Source organism: Heterodontus francisci, unplaced genomic scaffold (genome assembly GCF_036365525.1).
Source record: "Heterodontus francisci isolate sHetFra1 unplaced genomic scaffold, sHetFra1.hap1 HAP1_SCAFFOLD_50, whole genome shotgun sequence".
Taxonomy (NCBI): domain Eukaryota; kingdom Metazoa; phylum Chordata; class Chondrichthyes; order Heterodontiformes; family Heterodontidae; genus Heterodontus; species Heterodontus francisci.
This window is the reverse complement of record NW_027140867.1, coordinates 13,041,444-13,058,393: the sequence shown is the minus strand read 5'-3', so window position 1 is coordinate 13,058,393 and position 16,950 is coordinate 13,041,444.

Here is a 16,950-nt window from a genome sequence, read left to right as displayed (position 1 = left end):
ATGTCTTTGTTACTTGGTGTCAGTGCATGTCTTTGTTACTTGGTGTAAGTGTATATCTTTGTTACTTGGTGTCAGTGTAAGTCTCTGTTACTTGGTGTAAGTGTGTGTCTGTGTTACTGTGTATCAGTGTATGTCTTTGTTAGTTGGTGTCATTGTCCGTCTTTGTTACTTTGTGTAAGTGTGTGTCTGTGTTACTGGGTATCAATGTATGTCTTTGTTACTTGGTGTCAATGTATGTTTTTGTTACTTGGCGTCAGTGTATGTCTGTGTTACTTGGTGTAAGTGTGTGTCTGTGTTACTTGGTATCAGTTTATGTCTTTGTTAGTTGGTGTCAGTGTATGTCTGTGCTACTTGGTGTAAGTGTATGTCTTTGTTACTTGGTGTCAGTGTATGTCTGTGTTACTTGGTGCAAGTGTATGTCTTTGTTACTTGGTGTCAGTGGATGTCTTTTTTCCTTGGTGTAAGTTTATGTCTTTGTTACTTGGTGTCAGTGTATGTCTTTGTTATTTGGTGTAAGTGTATGTCTTTGCTACTTGGTGTCAGTGTATGTCTTTGATACTTGGTGTAAGTGTATGTCTGTGTTTCTGGGTATCAGTGTCTGTCTTTGTTACTTGGTGTAAGCGTATGTCTTTGTTACTTTGTGTCAGTGTATGTCTTTGTTACTTGGTGGAAGTGTATGTCTTTGTTACTTGGTGTAAGTGTGTGCCTGTGTTGCTGGGTATCAGTGTATGTCTTTGTTACTTGGTGTAAGTGTGTGTCTGTGTTACTGGGTATCAGTGTCTGTCTTTGTTTCTTGGTGTAAGTGTGTGTCTTTGTTACTTCGTGTCAGTGTGTGTCTTTGTTACTAGGTGTCAGTGTTTGTCTTTGTTACTGGGTTTCAGTGAATGTCTTTGTGACTTGGTGTTAGTGTGTGTCTGTGGTACTGGGTATCAGTGTCTGTCTTTGTTACTTAGAGTAAGTGTATGTCTTTGTTTCTTGTTGTCAGTGCATATCTTTGTTACTTGGTGTAAGTGTATGCCTTTGTTACTGGGTATCAGTTTCTGTCTTTGTTACTTGGTGTAAATGTGTGTCTGTGTTACTGGGTGTCAGTGTTTGTCTTAGTTACTTGGTGTCAGTGTATGTATGCGTACTTGGTGTAAATGTGTGCCTTTGTGACTTGGTGTCAGAGTATGTTTGTGTTACTTGGTGTAAGTGTATGTCTTTGTTACTTGGTGTCAGTGTATGTTTTTGTTGCTTGGTGTAAGTGTATGTCTTTGTTACTTATTGTCAGTGCATGTCTTTGTTACTTGGTGTAAGTGTATGTCTCTGTTACTTGGTGTACGTGTGTGTCTGTGTTGCTGGGAATCAGTGTATGTCTTTGTTAGTTGGTGTCATTGTCTGTCTTTGTTACTTGGTGTAAGTGTGTGTCTGTGTTACTGGGTATCAGTGTATGTCTTTGTTACTTGGTGTCAGTGTATGTCTGTGTTACTTGGTGTAATTGTGTGTCTGTTTAACTGGGTATCAGTGTATGTCTTTGTTACTTGGTGTCAGTGTATGTCTTTGTTACTTGGTGTAAGCGTCTGTCTGTGTTACTGGGTGTCAGTTTATGTTTTTGTTAATGGGTGTCAGTGTATGTCTTTGTTACTTGGTGTCAGTGTATGTCTTTGTTACTTGGTGTAAGTGTGTTTCTGTGTTACTGAGTATCAGTGTATGTCTTTGTTCCTTGGTGTAAGTGTGTGTCTGTGTTACTGGGTATCAGTGTATGTCTTTCTTAATTGGTGTCAGTGTATGTCTTTGATACTGCATGTCAGTGTATGTTTTTATTAATGGGTGTCAGTATATGTCTTTGTTACTTGGTGTCCGTGTGTGTCTATTTTACTCGGTGTCAGTGTATGTCTTTGTTACTGGGTGTCAGTGTATGTCTTAGTTACTTGGTGTCAGTGTATGTCTGCGTACTTGGTGTAAGTGTGTGCCTTTGTGATTTGGTGTCAGTGTAGCTTTGTGTTACTTGGTGTAAGTGTATGTCTTTGTTACTTGGTGTCAGTGTATGTTTTTGTTACTTGGTGTAAGTGTATGTCTTTGTTACTTGGTGTCAGTGCATGTCTTTGTTACTTGGTGTAAGTGTATGTCTTTGTTACTTGGTGTCAGTGTATGTCTCTGTTACTTGGTGTAAGTGTGTGTCTGTGTTGCTGGGTATCAGTGTATGTCTTTGTTACTTGGTGTCATTGTCTGTCTTTGTTACTTGGTGTAAGTGTTTGTCTGTGTTACTGGGTATCAGTGTATGTCTTTGTTACTTGGTGTCAGTGTATGTCTGTGTTACGTGGTGTAATTGTGTGTCTGTGTTACTGGGTATCAGTGTATGTATTTGTTACTTGGTGTCAGTGTATGTCTTTGTTAGTTGGTGTAAGTGTATGTCTTTGTTACTTGGTGTCAGTGTATGTCTTTGTTACTTGGTGTAAGTGTGTGTCTGTGTTACTGAGTATCAGTGTATGTCTTTGTTACTTGGTGTAAGTGTGTGTCTGTGTCACAGGGTATCAGTGTATGTCTTTGTTACTTGGTATCAGTGTATGTCTTTGTTACATGGTGTCAGTGTATGTCTTTGTTACTTGGTGTAAGCGTGTGTCTGTGTTACTGGGTGTCAGTGTATATTTTTGTTAATGGGTGTCATTGTATGTCTTTGTTACTTGGTGTCCGTGTGTGCCTTTGTTACTTGGTGTCAATGTATGTCTTTGTTACTTGGTGTAAGTGTGTGTCTGTGTAACTGAGTATCAGTGTATGTCTTTGTTACTTGGTGTAAGTGTGTGTCTGTGTTACTGGGCATCAGTGTATGTCTTTGTTACTTGGTGTCAGTGTATGTCTTTGTTACTTGGTGTAAGTGTCTGTCTGTGTTACTGGGTATCAGTGTATGTCTTTGTTACTTGGTGTCAGAGTGTGCCTTTGCTACTTGGTGTCATTGCATGTCTTTGTTACTTGGTGTCAGTGTATGTCAGTGTACTTGGTGTAAGTGTGTGTCTTTGTTACTTGGTGTCTTTGTCTGTCTTTGTTACTTGGTGTAAGTGTGAGTCTGTGTAACTGAGTATCAGTGTATGTCTTTGTTACTTGGTGTAAGTGTGTGTCTGTGTTACTGGGCATCAGTGTATGTCTTTGTTACTTGGTGTCCTTGTCTGTCTTTGTTATTTCGTGTAAGTGTATGTCTTTGTTACTTGGTGTCAGTGTATGTCCGTGTTACTTGGTGTAATTGTGTGTCTGTGTTACTGGGTATCAGTGTATGTCTTTGTTACTTGGTGTCAGTGTATGTCTTTGTTACTTGGTGTAAGTGTATGTCTTTGTTACTTGGTGTCAGTGTATGTCTTTGTTACTTGGTGTAAGTGTGTGTCTGTGTTACTGAGTATCAGTGTATGTCATTGTTCCATGGTGTAAGTGTGTGTCTGTGTGACTGGGTATCAGTGTATGTCTTTGTTACTTGGTGTCAGTGTATGTCTTTGTTACTTGGTGTAAGTGTGTGTTTGTATTACTGAGTATCAGTGTATGTCTTTGTTCCATGGTGTAAGTGTGTGTCTGTGGGACTCGGTATCAGTGTATGTCTTTGTAACTTGCTGTCAGTGTATGTCTTTGTTACTTGATGTCAGTGTATGTCTTTGTTACTGGGTGTCATTGTATGTTTTTGTTAATGGGTGTCAGTGTATGTCTTTGTTACTTGGTATCCGTGTGTCTGTGTTACTGGTTGTCAGTGTATGTCTTTGTTACTGTGTGTCAGTGTATGCCTTTGTTCCTTGGTATCCGTGTGTGTCTGTGTAACTGAGTATCAGTGTATGTCTTTGTTACTTGGTGTAAGTGTATGTCTCTGTTACTTGGTGTACGTGTGTGTCTGTGTTACTGTGTATCAGTGTATGTCTTTGTTAGTTGGTGTCATTGTCTGTCTTTGTTACTTTGTGTAAGTGTGTGTCTGTGTTACTGGGTATAAATGTATGGCCTTGTTACTTGGTGTCAATGTATGTCTTTGTTACTTGGTGTCAGTGTATGTCTGTGTTACTTGGTGTAAGTGTGTGTCTGTGTTACTGTGTATCAGTTTATGTCTTTGTTACTTGGTGTCAGTGTATGTCTTTGTTACTTGGTGTAAGTGTATGTCTTTGTTACTTGGTGTCAGTGTATGTCTGTGTTACTTGGTGTAAGTGTATGTCTTTGTTACTTGGTGTCAGTGGATGTCTTTGTTCCTTGGTGTAAGTGTATGTCTTTGTTACTTGGTGTCAGTGTATGTCTTTGTTACTTGGTGTAAGTGTATGTCTTTGCTACTTGGTGTCAGTGTATGTCTTTGATACTTGGTGTAAGTGTATGTCTGTGTTACTGGGTATCAGTGTCTGTCTTTGTTACTTGGTGTAAGTGTATGTCTTTGTTACTTTGTGTCAGTGTATGTCCTTGTTACTTGGTGGAAGTGTATGTCTTTGTTACTTGGTGTAAGCGTGTGCCTGTGTTGCTGGGTATCAGTGTATGTCTTTGTTACTTGGTGTAAGTGTCTGTCCGTGTTACTGGGTATCAGTGTCTGTCTTTGTTTCTTGGTGTCTGTGTATGTCTTTGTTACTTGGTGTAAGTGTGTGTCTTTGTTACTTGGTGTCAGTGTGTGTCTTTGTTACTGGGTGTCAGTGTTTGTCTTTGTTACTGGTTGTCAGTGTATGTCTTTGTGACTTGGTGTTAGTGTCTGTCTGTGTTACTGGGTATCAGTGTCTGTCTTTGTTACTTGGTGTAATTGTGTGTCTGTGTTACTGGGTATCAGTGTATGTCTTTGTTACTTGGTGTCAGTGCATGTCTGTGTACTTGATGGATGTGTGTGTCTTTGTTACTTGGTGTCAGTGTATGTCTTTGTTACTTGGTGTAAGTGTATGTCTTTGTTTCTTGTTGTCAGTGCATATCTTTGTTACTTGGTGTAAGTGTATGCCTTTGTTACTGGGTATCAGTTTCTGTCTTTGTTACTTGGTGTAAATGTGTGTCTGTGTTACTGGGTGTCAGTGTTTGTCTTAGTTACTTGGTGTCAGTGTATGTATGTGTACTTGGTGTAAATGTGTGCCTTTGTGACTTGGTGTCAGAGTATGTTTGTGTTACTTGGTGTAAGTGTATGTCTTTGTTACTTGGTGTCAGTGTATGTTTTTGTTGCTTGGTGTAAGTGTATGTCTTTGTTACTTATTGTCAGTGCATGTCTTTGTTACTTGGTGTAAGTGTATGTCTCTGTTACTTGGTGTACGTGTGTGTCTGTGTTGCTGGGAATCAGTGTATGTCTTTGTTAGTTGGTGTCATTGTCTGTCTTTGTTACTTGGTGTAAGTGTGTGTCTGTGTTACTGGGTATCAGTGTATGTCTTTGTTACTTGGTGTCAGTGTATGTCTGTGTTACTTGGTGTAATTGTGTGTCTGTTTAACTGGGTATCAGTGTATGTCTTTGTTACTTGGTGTCAGTGTATGTCTTTTTTACTTGGTGTAAGTGTATATCATTGTTACTAGGTGTCAGTGTATTTCTTTGTTACTTGGTGTAAGTGTGTGTCTGTGTTACTGAGCATCAGTGTATGTCTTTGTTACTTGGTGTAAGTGTGTGTCTGTGTCACTGGGTATCAGTGTATGTCTTTGTTACTTGGTGTCAGTGTATGTCTTTGTTACTTGGTGTCAGTGTATGTCTTTGTTACTTGGTGTAAGCGTGTGTCTGTGTTACTGGGTGTCAGTTTATGTTTTTGTTAATGGGTGTCAGTGTATGTCTTTGTTACTTGGTGTCCGTGTGTACCTTTGTTACTTGGTGTCAGTGTATGTCTTTGTTACTTGGTGTAAGTGTGTTTCTGTGTTACTGAGTATCAGTGTATGTCTTTGTTCCTTGGTGTAAGTGTGTGTCTGTGTTACTGGGTATCAGTGTATGTCTTTCTTAATTGGTGTCAGTGTATGTCTTTGATACTGCATGTCAGTGTATGTTTTTATTAATGGGTGTCAGTATATGTCTTTGTTACTTGGTGTCCGTGTGTGTCTATTTTACTCGGTGTCAGTGTATGTCTTTGTTACTGGGTGTCAGTGTATGTCTTAGTTACTTGGTGTCAGTGTATGTCTGCGTACTTGGTGTAAGTGTGTGCCTTTGTGATTTGGTGTCAGTGTAGCTTTGTGTTACTTGGTGTAAGTGTATGTCTTTGTTACTTGGTGTCAGTGTATGTTTTTGTTACTTGGTGTAAGTGTATGTCTTTGTTACTTGGTGTCAGTGCATGTCTTTGTTACTTGGTGTAAGTGTATGTCTTTGTTACTTGGTGTCAGTGTATGTCTCTGTTACTTGGTGTAAGTGTGTGTCTGTGTTGCTGGGTATCAGTGTATGTCTTTGTTACTTGGTGTCATTGTCTGTCTTTGTTACTTGGTGTAAGTGTTTGTCTGTGTTACTGGGTATCAGTGTATGTCTTTGTTACTTGGTGTCAGTGTATGTCTGTGTTACGTGGTGTAATTGTGTGTCTGTGTTACTGGGTATCAGTGTATGTCTTTGTTACTTGGTGTCAGTGTATGTCTTTGTTAGTTGGTGTAAGTGTATGTCTTTGTTACTTGGTGTCAGTGTATGTCTTTGTTACTTGGTGTAAGTGTGTGTCTGTGTTACTGAGTATCAGTGTATGTCTTTGTTACTTGGTGTAAGTGTGTGTCTGTGTCACAGGGTATCAGTGTATGTCTTTGTTACTTGGTATCAGTGTATGTCTTTGTTACATGGTGTCAGTGTATGTCTTTGTTACTTGGTGTAAGCGTGTGTCTGTGTTACTGGGTGTCAGTGTATATTTTTGTTAATGGGTGTCATTGTATGTCTTTGTTACTTGGTGTCCGTGTGTGCCTTTGTTACTTGGTGTCAGTGTATGTCTTTGTTACTTGGTGTAAGTGTGTGTCTGTGTAACTGAGTATCAGTGTATGTCTTTGTTACTTGGTGTAAGTGTGTGTCTGTGTTACTGGGCATCAGTGTATGTCTTTGTTACTTGGTGTCAGTGTATGTCTTTGTTACTTGGTGTAAGTGTCTGTCTGTGTTACTGGGTATCAGTGTATGTCTTTGTTACTTGGTGTCAGAGTGTGCCTTTGCTACTTGGTGTCATTGCATGTCTTTGTTACTTGGTGTCAGTGTATGTCAGTGTACTTGGTGTAAGTGTGTGTCTTTGTTACTTGGTGTCTTTGTCTGTCTTTGTTACTTGGTGTAAGTGTGTGTCTGTGTAACTGAGTATCAGTGTATGTCTTTGTTACTTGGTGTAAGTGTGTGTCTGTGTTACTGGGCATCAGTGTATGTCTTTGTTACTTGGTATCAGTGTATGTCTTTGTTACTTGGTGTAAGTGTCTGTCTGTGTTACTGGGTATCAGGGTATGTCTTTGTTACTTGGTGTCAGAGTGTGCCTTTGCTACTTGGTGTCATTGCATGTCTTTGTTACTTGGTGTCAGTGTATGTCAGTGTACTTGGTGTAAGTGTGTGTCTTTGTTACTTGGTGTCTTTGTCTGTCTTTGTTACTTGGTGTAAGTGTGTGTCTGTGTTACTGGGTATCAGTGTATGTCTTTGTTACTTGTTGTCAGTGTATGTCTTTGTTACTTGGTGTCAGTGTATGTCTGTGTTACTTGGTGTAATTGTGTGTCTGTGTTACTGGGTATCAGTGTATGTCTTTGTTACTTGGTGTAAGTGTGTGTCTGTGTTATTGGGTATCAGTGTATGTCGTTGTTACTTGGTGACTGTGTATGTCTTTGTTACTTGGTGTCAGTGTGTGTCTTTGTTACTTCGTGTCAGTGTGTGTCTTTGTTACTAGGTGTCAGTGTTTGTCTTTGTTACTGGGTGTCAGTGTATGTCTTTGTGACTTGGTGTTAGTGTGTGTCTGTGGTACTGGGTATCAGTGTCTGTCTTTGTTACTTAGAGTAAGTGTGTATCTGTGTTACTGGGTATCAGTGTATGTCTTTGTTACTTGGTGTCAGTGCATGTCTGTGTACTTGGTGTAAGTGTGTGTCTTTGTTACTTTATGTCAGTGTATGTCTGTGTTACTTGGTGTAAGTGTTTGTCTTTGTTACTTGGTGTCCTTGTCTGTCTTTGTTACTTCGTGTAAGTGTATGTCTTTGTTACTTGGTGTCAGTGTATGTCTGTGTTACTTGGTGTAATTGTGTGTCTGTGTTACTGAGTATCAGTGTATGTCTTTGTTACTGAGTATCAGTGTATGTCTTTGTTACTTGGTGTCAGTGTATGTCTTTGTTACTTGGTGTAAGTGTATGTCTTTGTTACTTGGTGTCAGTGTATGTCTTTGTTACTTGGTGTAAGTGTGTGTCTGTGTTACTGAGTATCAGTGTATGTCTTTGTTCCATGGTGTAAGTGTGTGTCTGTGTGACTGGGTATCAGTGTATGTCTTTGTTACTTGCTGTCAGTGTATGTCTTTGTTACTTGGTGTCAGTGTATGTCTTTGTTACTTGGTGTAAGGGTGTATTTGTATTACTGAGTATCAGTGTATGTCTTTGTTCCATGGTGTAAGTGTGTGTCTGTGGGACTCGGTATCAGTGTATGTCTTTGTAACTTGCTGTCAGTGTATGTCTTTGTTACTTGATGTCAGTGTATGTCTTTGTTACTGGGTGTCATTGTATGTTTTTGTTAATGGGTGTCAGTGTATGTCTTTGTTACTTGGTATCCGTGTGTGTCTGTGTAACTGAGTATCAGTGTATGTCTTTGTTACTTGGTGTAAGTGTGTTTCTGTGTTACTGGGTATCAGTGTAAGTCTTTGTTACTTGGTGTCAGTGTATGTCTTTGTTACTTGGTGTGAGTGTGTGTCTGTGTTACTGGGTATCAGTGAATTTCTTTGTTACTTGGTGTCAGTGTATGTCCTTGTTACTTGGTGTAAGTGTGTGTCTGTGTTACTGGGTATCAGTGTATGTCTTTGTTACTTGGTGTCAGTGTGTGCCTTTGTTACTTGGTGTCATTGTGTGACTTTGTTACTGGGTGTCAGTGTATGCCTTTGTTACTGGGTGTCAGTGTATGTCTTTGTGACTTGGTGTAAGTGTGTGTATGAGTTGCTGGGTATCAGTGTCTGTCATTGTTACTTTTTGGAAATGTGTGTCTGTGTTACTGGGTATCAGTGTAAGTCTTTGTTACTTGGTGTCCGTGTATGTCTGTGTTACTTGGTGTAAGTGTGTGCCTTTGTTACTTGGTGTCAGTGCATGTCTGTGTTACTTGGTGTAAGTGTGTGTCTTTGTTACTTGGTGTCAGTGTATGTCTTTGTTACTTGGTGTCATTGTATGTCTTCGTTACATGGTGTAAGTGTGTGTCTGTGTGACTGGGTATCAGTGTATGTCTTTGTTACTTGGTGTCTGTGTATGTCTGTGATACTTTGTGTAAGTGTGTGTCTGTGCTGCTGGGTATCAGTGTATGTCTTTGTTACTTGGTGTATGTGTGTGTCTGTGTTATTGGGTATCAGTGTATGTCGTTGTTACCTGGTGACTGTGCATGTCTTTGTTACTTGGTGTCACTGTATGTCTTTGTTACTTGGTGTAAGTGTATGTCTTTGCTACTTGGTGTCAGTGTATGTCTTTGATACTTTGTGTCAGGGTATGTCTGTGTTATTGGGTATCAGTGTCTGTCTTTGTTACTGGTGTCAGTGTGTGTCTTAGTGACTTGGTGTAAGTGTGTGTCTGCATTACTGGGTATCAGTGTCTGTCTTTGTTACTTGGTGTAAGTGTGTGTCCGTGTTACTTGGTTTAAGTGTCTGCCTTTGATAATTGGTGTCAGTGTTTGTCCTTGATTCTTGGTGTAAGTGTGTGTCTGTGTTACTGGGTATCAGTGTCTGTCTTTCTTACTTGGTGTAATAGTGTGTCTGTGTTGCTGGGTATCAGTGTATGTCTTTGTTACTTGCTGTCAGTGTAGGTCTGTGCTGCTTGGTGTAAGTGTGTGTCTTACTTACTTGCTGTAAGTGCATGTCTTTGTTACTTGGTGTCAGTGTATGTCTGTGTTACTTGGTGTAAGTGTGTGTCTTTGTTAGTTGTTGTCAGTGTATGTCTTTGTTACTTGGTGTCAGTGTATGTCTGTGTTATTTGCTGTAAGTGTATGTCTTTGTTACTTTGTGTCAGTGTATGTCTTTGTTACTTGCTGTAAGTGTTTGTCTGTGTTACTGGGTATCAGTGTATGTCTTTGTTACTTGGTGTCAGTGTGTATCTGTGTACTTGGTGTAAGTATGTGTCTTTGTTATTTGGTGTCAGTCTATGTCTGTGTTACTTGGTGTAAGTGTATGTCTTTGTTACTTGGTGTCAGTGTATGTCTTTGTTACTTGGTGTAAGTGTATGTCTTTGTTACTTGGTGTCAGTGTATGTCTCTGTTACTTGGAGTAAGTGTGTGTCTGTGTTACTGGGTATCAGTGTATGTCTTTGTTACTTGGTGTCATTGTCTGCCTTTGTTACTTGGTGTAAGTGTGTGTCTGTGTTACTGGGTATCAGTGTATGTCTTTGCTACTTGGTGTCAGTGTATGTCTTTGTTAATTGGTGTCAGTGCATGTCTGTGTTACTTGGTGTAAGTGTGTGTCAGTGTTACTGGGTATCAGTGTATGTCTTTGCTTCTTGGTGTCAGTGTCTGTCTTTGTTACTTGGTGTCAGTGTATGTCTTTGTTACTTGGTGTAAGTGTATGTCTTTGTTACTTGGTGTAAGTGTGTGTCTGTGTTATTGGGTATCAGTGTATGTCGTTGTTACTTGGTGACTGTGTATGTCTTTGTTACTTGGTGTCAGTGTGTGTCTTTGTTACTTCGTGTCAGTGTGTGTCTTTGTTACTAGGTGTCAGTGTTTGTCTTTGTTACTGGGTGTCAGTGTATGTCTTTGTGACTTGGTGTTAGTGTGTGTCTGTGGTACTGGGTATCAGTGTCTGTCTTTGTTACTTAGAGTAAGTGTGTATCTGTGTTACTGGGTATCAGTGTATGTCTTTGTTACTTGGTGTCAGTGCATGTCTGTGTACTTGGTGTAAGTGTGTGTCTTTGTTACTTTATGTCAGTGTATGTCTGTGTTACTTGGTGTAAGTGTATGTCTTTGTTACTTGGTGTCCTTGTCTGTCTTTGTTACTTCGTGTAAGTGTATGTCTTTGTGACTTGGTGTCAGTGTATGTCTTTGTTACTTGGTGTAAGTGTATGTCTTTGTTACTTGGTGTCAGTGTATGTCTTTGTTACTTGGTGTAAGTGTGTGTCTGTGTTACTGAGTATCAGTGTATGTCTTTGTTCCATGGTGTAAGTGTGTGTCTGTGTGACTGGGTATCAGTGTATGTCTTTGTTACTTGCTGTCAGTGTATGTCTTTGTTACTTGGTGTCAGTGTATGTCTTTGTTACTTGGTGTAAAAGTGTGTTTGTATTACTGAGTATCAGTGTATGTCTTTGTTCCATGGTGTAAGTGTGTGTCTGTGGGACTCGGTATCAGTGTATGTCTTTGTAACTTGCTGTCAGTGTATGTCTTTGTTACTTGATGTCAGTGTATGTCTTTGTTACTGGGTGTCATTGTATGTTTTTGTTAATGGGTGTCAGTGTATGTCTTTGTTACTTGGTATCCGTGTGTGTCTGTGTAACTGAGTATCAGTGTATGTCTTTGTTACTTGGTGTAAGTGTGTTTCTGTGTTACTGGGTATCAGTGTAAGTCTTTGTTACTTGGTGTCAGTGTATGTCTTTGTTACTTGGTCTGAGTGTGTGTCTGTGTTACTGGGTATCAGTGAATTTCTTTGTTACTTGGTGTCAGTGTATGTCCTTGTTACTTGGTGTAAGTGTGTGTCTGTGTTACTGGGTATCAGTGTATGTGTTTGTTACTTGGTGTCAGTGTGTGCCTTTGTTACTTGGTGTCATTGTGTGACTTTGTTACTGGGTGTCAGTGTATGCCTTTGTTACTGGGTGTCAGTGTATGTCTTTGTGACTTGGTGTAAGTGTGTGTATGAGTTGCTGGGTATCAGTGTCTGTCATTGTTACTTTTTGGAAATGTGTGTCTGTGTTACTGGGTATCAGTGTAAGTCTTTGTTACTTGGTGTCCGTGTATGTCTGTGTTACTTGGTGTAAGTGTGTGCCTTTGTTACTTGGTGTCCGTGCATGTCTGTTTTACTTGGTGTAAGTGTGTGTCTTTGTTACTTGGTGTCAGTGTATGTCTTTGTTACTTGGTGTCATTGTATGTCTTCGTTACATGGTGTAAGTGTGTGTCTGTGTGACTGGGTATCAGTGTATGTCTTTGTTACTTGGTGTCTGTGTATGTCTGTGATACTTTGTGTAAGTGTGTGTCTGTGCTGCTGGGTATCAGTGTATGTCTTTGTTACTTGGTGTATGTGTGTGTCTGTGTTATTGGGTATCAGTGTATGTCGTTGTTACCTGGTGACTGTGCATGTCTTTGTTACTTGGTGTCACTGTATGTCTTTGTTACTTGGTGTAAGTGTATGTCTTTGCTACTTGGTGCCAGTGTATGTCTTTGATACTTTGTGTCAGGGTATGTCTGAATTATTGGGTATCAGTGTCTGTCTTTGTTACTGGTGTCAGTGTGTGTCTTAGTGACTTGGTGTAAGTGTGTGTCTGCATTACTGGGTATCAGTGTCTGTCTTTGTTACTTGGTGTAAGTGTGTGTCCGTGTTACTTGGTTTAAGTGTCTGCCTTTGATAATTGGTGTCAGTGTTTGTCCTTGATTCTTGGTGTAAGTGTGTGTCTGTGTTACTGGGTATCAGTGTCTGTCTTTCTTACTTGGTGTAATAGTGTGTCTGTGTTGCTGGGTATCAGTGTATGTCTTTGTTACTTGCTGTCAGTGTAGGTCTGTGCTGCTTGGTGTAAGTGTGTGTCTTACTTACTTGCTGTAAGTGCATGTCTTTGTTAATTGGTGTCAGTGTATGTCTGTGTTACTTGGTGTAAGTGTGTGTCTTTGTTAGTTGTTGTCAGTGTATGTCTTTGTTACTTGGTGTCAGTGTATGTCTGTGTTATTTGCTGTAAGTGTATGTCTTTGTTACTTTGTGTCAGTGTATGTCTTTGTTACTTGCTGTAAGTGTTTGTCTGTGTTACTGGGTATCAGTGTATGTCTTTGTTACTTGGTGTCAGTGTGTATCTGTGTACTTGGTGTAAGTATGTGTCTTTGTTATTTGGTGTCAGTCTATGTCTGTGTTACTTGGTGTAAGTGTATGTCTTTGTTACTTGGTGTCAGTGTATGTCTCTGTTACTTGGAGTAAGTGTGTGTCTGTGTTACTGGGTATCAGTGTATGTCTTTGTTACTTGGTGTCATTGTCTGCCTTTGTTACTTGGTGTAAGTGTGTGTCTGTGTTACTGGGTATCAGTGTATGTCTTTGCTACTTGGTGTCAGTGTATGTCTTTGTTAATTGGTGTCAGTGTATGTCTGTGTTACTTGGTGTAAGTGTGTGTCAGTGTTACTGGGTATCAGTGTATGTCTTTGCTTCTTGGTGTCAGTGTCTGTCTTTGTTACTTGGTGTCAGTGTATGTATTTGTTACTTGGTGTAAGTGTATGTCTTTGTTAATTGGTGTCAGTGTATGTCTTTGTTACTTGTTGTAAGTGTATGTCTTTGCTACTTGGTGTCAGTGTATGTCTTTGATACTTTGTGTCAGGGTATGTCTGTGTTACTGGGTATCAGTGTCTGTCTTTGCTACTAGGTGTAAGTGTGTGTCTGCGTTGCTGGGTATCAGTGTATCTGTTTGTTACTTGGTGTAAGTGTGTGTCTTTGTTACTGGGTATCAGTGTGTGTCTTTGTTACTGGATGTCAGTGTTTGTGTTTGTTACTGGGTGTCAGTGTATGTCTTAGTGACTTGGTGTTAGTGTGTGTCTGTGTTACTGGGTAACAGTGTCTGTCTTTGTTACTTGGTGTAATTGTGAGTCTGTGTTACTGGGTATCAGTGTATGTCTTTGTTACTTGGTGTCAGTGTATGTCTGTGTAATTGGTGTATGTGTGTGTCTTTGTTACTTGGTGTCAGTGTTTGTCTGTCGTACTTGGTGCAAATGAATGTCTTTGTTACTTGGTGTAATTGTCTGTCTTTGTTCCTTGGTGTCAGTGTCTGTCTTTGTTACTTGTTGTCTGTATATGTCTTTGTTACTTGGTGGAAGTGGATGTCTTTGTTACTGGGTATCAGTATATGTCTTTGTTAATTGGTGTCAGTGTATTTATTTGTGACTTGGTGTCAGAGTGTGTCTCTGTGACTTGGTGTAAGTGTATGTCTTTGTTACTTGGTGTCTGTGTGTGTTTGTGTTACTGGGTGTCAGTGTATGTCTTTGTTACTGGGTGTCAGTGTATGTCTTTGTTACTTGGTGTAAGTGTGAGTCTGTGTTACTGCGTATCAGTGTCTGTCTTTTTTACTTGGTGTAAGTGTGTGTCTGTGTTACTGGGTATCAGTGCATGTCTTTGTTACTTGGTGTCATTGTCTGTCTGTGTTACCTGGTGTAAGACTGTGTCTGTGTTACTGGGTATCAGTGTATGTCTTTGTTACTTGGTGTCAGTGTATGTATTTGTGACTTGGTATCAGTGTATGTCTTTGTTACTTGGTGTAATTGTCTGTCTTTGTTACTTGGTGTCAGTGTATGTCTGTGTTACTTGGTGTAAGTGTGTGTCTTTGTTACTTGGTGTAAGTGTATGTATTTGTTACTTGGTGTCAGTGTATGACTTTGTTACTTGGTGTCAGTGTGTGTCTGTGTTACTGGGCATCAGTGTATGTCTTCGTGACTTGGTATCAGTGTATGTCTTTGTTACTTGGTGTAATTGTCTGTCTTTGTTACTTGGTGTCAGTGTATGTCTGTGTTGCTTGGTGTAAGTGTGTGTCTTTGTTATTTGGTGTAAGTGTGTGTCTGTGTTACTGCGTATCAGTGTCTGTCTTTGTAACTTGGTGTCAGTGTATGTCTGTGTTACTTGGTGTAAGTGTGCGTCTGAGTTACTGGGTGTCAGTGTGTTTCTGTGTTACTTGGTGTAAGTGTATGTCTTTGTTACTTGGTGTCTGTGTGTGTCTGTGTTACTGGGTGTCAGTGTATGTCTTTGTTACTGGGTGTCAGTGTATGTCTTTGTTACTTGGTGTAAGTGTGTGTCTGTGTTACTGGGTATCAGTGTATGTCTTTGTAACTTGGTGTCAGTGTATGTCTGAGTTACTTTGTGTAAGTGTGTGTCTGTGTGACTGGGTATGAGTGCATGTCTTTGTTACTTGGTGTCATTGTATGTCTTTGTTACTTGGTGTCAGTGTATGTCAAAATACTTGGTGCAAGTGTATGTCTTTGTTACTTGGTGTAATTGTCTGTCTTTGTTACTTGGTGTCAGTGTATGTCTTTGTTACTTGGTGTCAGTGTATTTATTTGTGACTTGGTGTCAGTGTGTGTCTCTGTGACTTGGTGTCAGTGTATGTCTTTGTTACTGGTGTCAGTGTATGTCTGTGTTACTTGGTGTAAGTGTGTGTCTGAGTTACTGGGTGTCAGTGTGTTTCTGTGTTACTTGGTTTAAGTGTATGTCTTTGTGACTTGGTGTCTGTGTGTGTCTGTGTTACTGGGTGTCAGTGTATGTCTTTGTTACTGGGTGTCAGTGTATGTCTTTGTTACTTGGTGTAAGTGTGTGTCTGTGTTACCGGGTATCAGTGTCTGTCTTTTTTACTTGGTGTAAGTGTGTGTCTGTGTTACTGAGTATCAGTGCATGTCTTTGTTACTTGGTGTCATTGTATGTCTGTGTTACTTGGTGTAAGACCTTGTCTGTGTTACTGGGTATCAGTGTATGTCTTTGTTACTTGGTGTCAGTGTATGTCTTTGTGACTTGGTATCAGTGTATGTCTTTGTTACTTGGTGTAATTTTCTGTCTTTGTTACTTGGTGTCAGTGTATGTCTGTGTTACTTGGTGTAAGTGTGTGTCTTTGCTACTTGGTGTAAGTGTATGTATTTGTTACTTGGTGTCAGTGTATGTCTTTGTTACTTGGTGTCAGTGTGTGTCTGTGTTACTGGGCATCAGTGTATGTCTTCGTGAATTGGTATCAGTGTCTGCCTTTGTGACTTGGTATCAGTGTATGTCTTTGTTACTTGGTGTAATTGTCTGTCTTTGTTACTTGGTGTCAGTGTATGTCTGTGTTACTTGGTGTAAGTGTGTGTCTTTGTTACTTGGTGTAAATGTATGTATTTGTTACTTGGTGTCAGTGTATGTCTTTGTTACTTGGTGTCAGTGTGTGTCTGTGTTACTGGGTATCTGTGTTTGTCTTTTTTACTTGGTGTAAGTGTGTGTCTGTGTTACTGAGTATCAGTGCATGTCTTTGTTACTTGGTGTCATTGTATGTCTGTGTTACTTGGTGTAAGACCTTGTCTGTGTTACTGGGTATCAGTGTATGTCTTTGTTACTTGGTGTCAGTGTATGTCTTTGTGACTTGCTATCAGTGTATGTCTTTGTTACTTGGTGTAATTGTCTGTCTTTGTCACTTGGTGTCAGTGTATGTCTGTGTTACTTGGTGTAAGTGTGTGTCTTTGTTACTTGGTGTAAGTGTATGTATTTGTTACTTGGTGTCAGTGTATGTCTTTGTTACTTGGTGTCAGTGTGTGTCTGTGTTACTGGGCGTCAGTGTATGTCTTCGTGACTTGGTATCAGTGTATGCTTTGTGACTTGGTATCAGTGTATGTCTTTGTTACTTGGTGTAATTGTCTGTCTTTGTTACTTGGTGTCAGTGTATGTCTGTGTTACTTGGTGTAAGTGTGTGTCTTTGTTACTTGGTGTAAATGTATGTATTTGTTACTTGGTGTCAGTGTATGTCTTTGTTACTTGGTGTCAGTGTGTGTCTGTGTTACTGGGCATCAGTGTATGTCTTTGTTACTTGGTATCAGTGTATGCCTTTGTGACTTGGTGTCAGTGTATGTCTTTTTTACTGGCTGTCAGTGTGTGTCTCTCTTACTTGGTGTCAGTGTATGTCTTTGTGACTTGGTGTCAGTGTATGTCTTTTTTACTGGGTGTCAGTGTGTGTCTGTGTAACTTGGTGTCACTGTTTGTCTTTGTTACTGTGTATCAGTGTTTCTCTGTGTTTACTGGG